The 7,565-nt window shown below is 37.7% G+C and overlaps 1 long non-coding RNA gene across 2 annotated transcripts; it reads left to right on the forward strand.

Annotated features, from left to right (window-relative positions):
- Positions 1-340: 340 nt before the first annotated feature.
- Positions 341-1,502, forward strand: LOC109704645. 2 transcript variants are annotated; one of them, XR_002214446.1, is made up of 3 exons: positions 341-506; positions 608-741; positions 1,006-1,502. It is a non-coding gene; the product is annotated as an uncharacterized LOC109704645 (long non-coding RNA). The 2 variants fall into 2 exon arrangements; XR_002214445.1 differs by lacking the exon at positions 1,006-1,502 and having other exon boundaries at positions 608-789.
- Positions 1,503-7,565: the final 6,063 nt, after the last annotated feature.

Consider the following 7,565-nt stretch of genomic DNA (forward strand, 5'->3'; position numbering starts at 1 on the left):
GTGTAATTAATGGGTGATTCTCTTGAATTTAGTGCTTCTATTCAAACTTTTTATTGACACCAGTGGTGGTTGTGTTTCTGCTTCGAGGGCTAATAACTAACAGAGCGATTTATATTAGCAGGATTTCGCATTCATTTGATGATAATAAGTCAAATCAAAACTAAGAGAAGTTGTTATGAACATCGATTGAAAAAGCAAAAAGGAGAAAGGAAAGTTTATGGGTCTATTTCAAAAGGGATAACAGTTTGAGCGTCATATGTTTTTACCTTTTCCTTTCCAGGAAACTGTAGAAATGTTTGATCATTCCCTCTAATAAAAACAGTTGAGAAAGGTCCGCGGTTTTTGCTAGATTTTGAAGTTTGTGGGGGAGTTAACCTTGCTAAGCATATGTTTGTTGGTTACTACGATATCTGTGACTGCTGGTTCAAATTTTTTGCCAGTGTGTAGGAGTGTGAGAAACTCTATTTCATTCATTCTGTTGAAGGCATTATATTTCGTGCCATGTGGTATGTGATGTTTCAGCTTTTTGTAGATTCTTATTTCTGGTCATAATTTATCAGTTTACTCTCATGTTTTGTTGGTTTATTTTGTTTCTTTTCCAAACCAGTTAGTGCAATTTGGTCTGGTCTGGGGCGGCTTGTTTGGGGGGGGAATAAACTACTACCGAACCAAATTTTTTTGATATATGGATTTGTAAATCTACATCAAACTCAATTCAGTTGGATTCGGTTTAACCAATTGGTATGGCTTGCGACATGATTCAAGTTGCTCGCAACTATCAAAAATAAAGAATGGTTACTTGTGATAAGATATTTACAGATCCGTTTTAAGTTTTGCCAACATGTTTGAGCCTTCTATCCAACGTCGTTTGGTCGCACATAGAGATAGAGAGAGGTCCCAACATAGTTTAGGCTGAATGGAAGATGGTTTGCGAAGCCTTAGCCTGTCTTTGTACCCATAAGAAGTTGTTTTTGATACTACATAATAAGTTGTTTTTGATGATAGGAACTTTCAACTCTTGCTACGAAATTTTTGGATATCAAACGGACCTCTCCAGATGGTAGTCCTGATGTGGCCGATTTACCTTGATTTTCAATCAGTTTCGCTGCGGCGCCTGCTGCTCTAGCTAATTGTCCATCCTTCCCACATGTGATTTTTTATGTTTATGTATGGTCCTTTTACGAGTCTATCGGTTGGAGTTGATTCGTCTTTTATCAATAAAAATTTCTGTCCAAAGTGTACAAGCTTTGGCCAAATCATATAGCTTTCTAGATGTATATGATGATATTTATATTGATGGATGGATCGTACATGAATCATATGATGAATTGTCAAAATGAATGGGTACATAGAAATCCAAATTTGTTGAATCACTCATGTTACGACCCATTCCGTCATTGGGCTTATATTCTTTATATAGCTTTCAGACTGAATGACTCTATGAAATTACATTGATACTTACATATATTTGGGGTGCCGGAGGGGTTATCTCTATTTTACCCCAGGGGATCTTAATTATCACTACTTAGCTTTCAATCCGCATATAAACATAAGCATCAAATTAAATGTGAATAAATTTAATCGGTACTAAATGAGTATAGTTCTGACTATGGGTACAAGCAAATAAGCCTAATGCCTTCGGATTTGGATATAATTTTTATCTGTATCATGTCGGCACCCGATTCTTGATGGTGGTTACTATTATATTGTATGAATGCGTGCTTCATATTATATTTGAATTCGCACTTTAGAAACTTAGATCTGAATATAATATTTTTTTTTCAAAATTTGGTAAGGAGGAATTACTGTTTTCGAATTTGGTTGTGGGATTCGTTGTTTCTGTCAGTTTAGTTTGGTTATAGAGACTGTTTGGATCCGATCTGTTGCTCTAAAATATAGAAATCCAACATAGCAAGCACGAAGCTTTTCTAATTTTTTTTTTTTTTTTTTTTTTTTTTTTTTTTTTTTTTTTTTTTTTTTTGGGGTGCAGAACAGAGTATCGAAATCAAAACAAAAATATCAAAATCAACCAGGTAGGCTGTTGAATTAATTAGTCCATTTTGGACTCAAAACTTATTTTCTGAAAATAGTTCGTATGATAGTGTAGATCAGTGTATGATAGTGTAGATCAGTAAATACAAGTTGGAACCCCAAATAGAATATAGCTCATGGGTTCGGTGCTTTTAGAAAGAGCGCAAAGTTATTGAGGTGGGAATGTACGGAGGCCCCCTCACCTACAAGACATAATGAAATGGCCCCTAAACTTCACCTTTTTCTTTTTCTTTTTCTTTTTCTTTTTTTGAAAAAACTTCAAATATCATCTCTATGATTTAGTGATTTTTCATTTTAGTACTATATGGTTTAACATGTATCACTTTCGTATCGTGTGGTTTTATTTTTATCTTTCTGTTATCCCCTCCGTTAATTTTTTTCGTTAAATCAGTGACAAAGTTAAAACCAAAGGATACTAAAGTGAAATTCGGTAAACCACAAGGTACTAAAATGAATATTCGATAAATTACAGGTGGGGTATTAGAAGTTTTTTATATATGATTTAACAAAAAGTTAACGGATATACTAACGAAAAGAGAAAAATGAAACCGTATGGTACTAAATGATACACTTTAAACTATAGGATGCTATAATGAGAAAACGCAAAACTACGGGAGTGGTATTTGAAGTTTTTTTTTTTTTTTTTTTTTGTGTGTAAACAGTTGGTTATTTTTCTTAGTTAATTGGTTACTTTATAGCATAAATATAAATATATATTAATATTACCACTCATATGTATATTTGTTTTACCGATCAAGAAATAAATTGATAGTATAGTATGTCATAAAAAAGATTGGTCCACTTATGTGAGCAATCATTTTTTTGGGGACTATAGAAATCAAGCAAATAATGAGGCATATATAGGATCAATTTGAGGTTATTGTCAAGATTGCGAAAGGTAAGTCGCACAATCTATGTGATCTGTATATTTAGAGCCAAATGTGAACCATAGTTTAGCACATGGGACAACAAACGAATGTAGAGCTTTGGTTAGACACTCTGAGGTGACTAAACTAAGAAATGCATGGTACTGAGAGAGGCATAAGCTTATTTGATTGAGATTATCTGCTAAAGTATGTGTTTCATATACTACATATATTTGGGTTACCATGTTAAAAAAAAAAAAAAAAAAAGTGAATAGATTTCTGCTTCCTTATTGTGTGAGTCTTTATGAACGTATGTGTGACATCCTAATAGTCTCGTATTGGATGAAAACGGCATTATGATTGAATAAACAAGAGACCGTTGATCCTAATAATAATAACTAAACTTAAGTATTTAGGGCGGTAATTTGGGCTTAACGAGTAATATATTATTGCTAGCGGGTAAGGTTGTTACTTTTAGTATCAGATCCAGTTCATTGGCCAAAAGTGTAGTGTACTAATTTTCAGGATAATTTCCCGAACTTTGGCCAAATTGGGCCAAGTTCGGAGAAAATGGCGTATGAGACTAATATTGGAGGAAGTTTAGAAGCAAAAGTTTGGGTTGAGTGAACATTTCATTAAATGAGAGGGTTTAAGTTGCAATTATATTGGGGTTTATAGATAAGGCCTAACTTACCTAATCTCTTTTTTATCTTCTACCCATACAAGAGAAAAAAAAAGAAAAAAAAAAAAGAAAAACCTTCTCTCTCTAAACCCTTTTCTCTTGCTCTCTAATTTTTCTCTCTAGTGATCTCCCCAACAAGTGAAGATTGGAGGAGATAGCGCTTGCTTGGAGGAGATGTAAGCTCTTATACAAAAAAAAGTTTGAGAAAAGTAAAGTTTCTAATTAAAGGTGAGATTTTGAAGTTTTGAATTGGGGTTTGGGTTAAATTCTTTGAAAGTGAGATAGTTGGAAACTCTACATAAATCTAACATAGATTATAACTGTCGCGCTCCCGCCTCGAGGCCGCTACCAATTTGGTCCGGTTCGGGCGCGGCGGACGGACGCTGAACGGACAGGACCTCTCCTGTCCGCCCAAGGCCAAACAACCTGATCAAGTACAATTAAGCGCCCAGGAATTTGCTTAAATAATATACATGATCAAATACGATGAACACAAGTGCAATACGATTAAGAGCAAGAACCACAAGTAATATACAAGTATATAAAGAGAGAAACATCTAGCTATTACAACCATTCAATAGTTACATCATTTGGTTACATTACATTTTCATCTTCCAAAATGTAAACACATGTTCTTCTCAAAATGCAAGTAGCTCTCCAATGCCTATCCAAAATATACATGGTATCTAGTACACGAGGGTACTCTAATGCGTAAAGGAAAGCTACTAGCTAACTCACTCAGGGCGCTATGCCCTTGCCGCGATCCTCGCTCGGCTCGCCCCTGTATGTACCTGTACCCCAAAACCACATGGGGTAAGAACTATATAAATATAGTTTCCAGTGGGTTCGGCCGCCGACTCCGCCGATTTTTCCACTAGGTCTAAGCTGGCACAGATAGAGAGATAGATAGATATATAGAGAAATGAACTGCAACTACTCTATCATGCCACCAATGATAACGATGCATGCAACAACTACTATCATGCTAGTATTATGTTATGAATATAGAAACATACATAGCAATGCAATCTACAACATACACTATGTCTACTAAAGGTAATAATGCAAATTTACTATACATTTCATATTTATTACCCAATCTACTTGGCTAACCCGTAGGTTATGCCCTCGACTCACTCTCAATCTTATAGGTGATGAGAAGCTGCACTCGCACACCGAGACCGTCTGCGGGACAATTACGTTTGCCCCTAGTGAAGTACTCCGGAGACTTGTGCTTCGGTGGAGCGACCACCGACAAGCGTAAACAGACTAGTGAGTATGATCCAATCCTCTCAAGAGGATACCCTATCTACTAGGGTTAATGTGTCTCTGCTGCACAGTATACAATGCATCCTAGATGCCGAAATTTCTACTATCCTTAGAACCATGTCATGTTTACTATACTAGACTCAATGCCACTCGTTTAGTCATTGTAGTAATGTTCTTTAACTAGTTGACATGCCACTCGTCCAATTAGTGTTTCTACTACACTAGTTCAATGCCACTCTACTAGGCTATGTCCAAGTTCGGCTCTTTATGCCATTATAGAATTTTCATGTCACAAGACCCAATCCTCATGCTACCCTAGTCCATGTGTTCGACTCATAAGTTACACTACTAAGAAGCATACAAGGAAAAGGAAATATACATCTATTAATCCTATAATGCAATATGATCAACATAAGTAACTTAGACATAAAAGAAAATCCGGATGCTTCAGGATGACACCCCCCACCTCTTGAGGGTATGAGGCTCTAGAAATGCCCTCCATCGGACTTTACGACGAGGCTTTAGCCTTCTTGGTCTAAATGAAGCTCGGTCAGTCTCGTTTTGCCAATAGCTTTTCATTTACTTGATGAATACAAAATCCGACTTCGCCCCCGCGTTTAGGCACCTACCAATTAGGTTTACAAGGCCTCAAATGAGATCAATCTCATACTTTACAAAAATCCCATTTTGGTGCCCTAGGGTTAGCATCAAGCTAAACCCATCTCAAAACCCTAGATTCTAGCTCCAATCCCACCACTCATGGTGCTAGAGGTCCATTTGATCCCATCCAAAGAGCTAAAACCCAAAAACCCTAAATTTTACAACTAGGGTTAGAAGCCTACCTCTTGTTGTAGCTTCAAAGAGAGAAGAGAGGAAGAGGGAGAGGTCCAAAGCCCCTCTTTTCTTGATCTTCTTCTTCTTCCTTCCATTTCTTTCTTCTTTTCTTCTCCTCATTCTCTTTTCTTTCTTCTTCTTCTCCTTCCTTCTTTTTTCTTTCTAGAGAGAGAGAGAAAGAGAGTGTGAGAGAGGGAGTGAAATGAGAGATGAGAGAGGGAAGGGACCCATATGCCCCTCTATTGTAACAATATCCACTTTAGCCCCTCAACTTTCCATCCTGTGCACTGCCCTTACTAGGCATTTTTTGCCCAGAGGGATCGGTCTCCCCGACCTGGGACCGGTCTCCCCGACCTGGGACCGGTCCCCGAGAGCCTCCCCCGATACTTCGCGTTCGGGAACCGGTCTCTCCCAGAGAGACCGGTCCTCGGGAGACCGGTTCCCTCCTGAGAGACCGGTTCCCGAGAGTTGGAATTTCGGGACTTAGCCAAATTTTGGCTTTTCTCACTGGGTTCGCGTTCGAGGACCGGTCTCTCCCTGCCAGAGACCGGTTGCCTCAAGGATCCCCGCAGCCACCAGCCGATGGGACCGGTCCCTCCCTGCCAGGGACCGGTCCTCGAGAGCAATTTTGCTCCAGTGCAGGTTTTGCACTATTTGCCCTCGTGGACTCGTTTCTAATGCACTTTTGGTGATTTTGACCTCTTTGGCTTTTCCAAAGCACACCAACACGACTCTTGGTCGATTCTGAATGAAGTCTAACTCTCGTATTTCGAGAATTCAGTTCCTTACAATAACATAAATTCCAAAGGTTTTTGGGTTATTTTGAGAAAAATGGGTTTCTAGGGTTTCAAAAAGGACTTTTGAATTTATAGGGTTTTGATCTAAATTGATCTCGTAATTCTTTAATTGAAGATTGTAGAAAAACGCGTAGTAGCTTCGATTCGAATAGTAGCGACATTTCGGTAGTCGATTGAAGAAAATCGAACTGAAAATAAGAGATTTCATTTGTTAGCGCCGAAAAGTGCCGAATTGGTGTTGGAAGCTAAATTGCTTGGATTTCCCTGCAATTGGTATCGAATCGAGGTGGGTGGTGCTATCCAGAATAGCTGGATTTCTTTCTAAGTCTATATAGCCATTTTGGTCATATGTGTATATATATGAACTTCTATGTATTTAGGGTTAATATTGTGTTTGAACTTTCAATTTTCTTGCATGCTTCCTAAAGTAGAGTTAGACAACTTAGATCAATGAACTCGGAACATTGGACGCATGAGGCTTGGGTCGTTGGACATTGGAATCCTATGAATGCAAATAATTAGGATGTGAAAATAGAAAACATTGGAACATCGAATATGAACTTGGTGGCATCTTGACTAGCTGTGTTTGGTGACATCTTGACTAGTTGTATTTGATAGCACTATGTGGCATTAGACGCTAGGGATTGGTAGATTCCCGATGTTGTGTTCTCGGTGGTAGGGTCTCCTCGGGATGAGAGGACTAGATCGTACTCACACATATTCTGTCTGGCTTGTTGGTGGTCGCGACACCACAAGCAGTGAGCTCCGGAGTTGTCACACCTGAGTTGAGTAGTTATCTCCCCACAGGGTAGCAATAGGAGTGCTGGTAAATTTCATGATTTTTCTTCTTAACTTTTAAAAATTTATATTTTATCATTTTAAAATTTCAAGTTGTTGCATTTAGCCTCCTTCCATTATGGTTCCATCACTATTTCGTCTATTAATTTTTTATAATTTATATCAAAAATACCTTTTAAAATGACAAAAATATATTAAAAAATTATTTTTTCTTATAGAAGAAGAGTAATTTGGTCATTTTGCTCTTTCTATTGGTGCAGTACTCTC

This window comes from Ananas comosus, unplaced genomic scaffold, assembly GCF_001540865.1.
Source record: "Ananas comosus cultivar F153 unplaced genomic scaffold, ASM154086v1, whole genome shotgun sequence".
Classification (NCBI taxonomy): Eukaryota; Viridiplantae; Streptophyta; class Magnoliopsida; order Poales; family Bromeliaceae; genus Ananas; species Ananas comosus.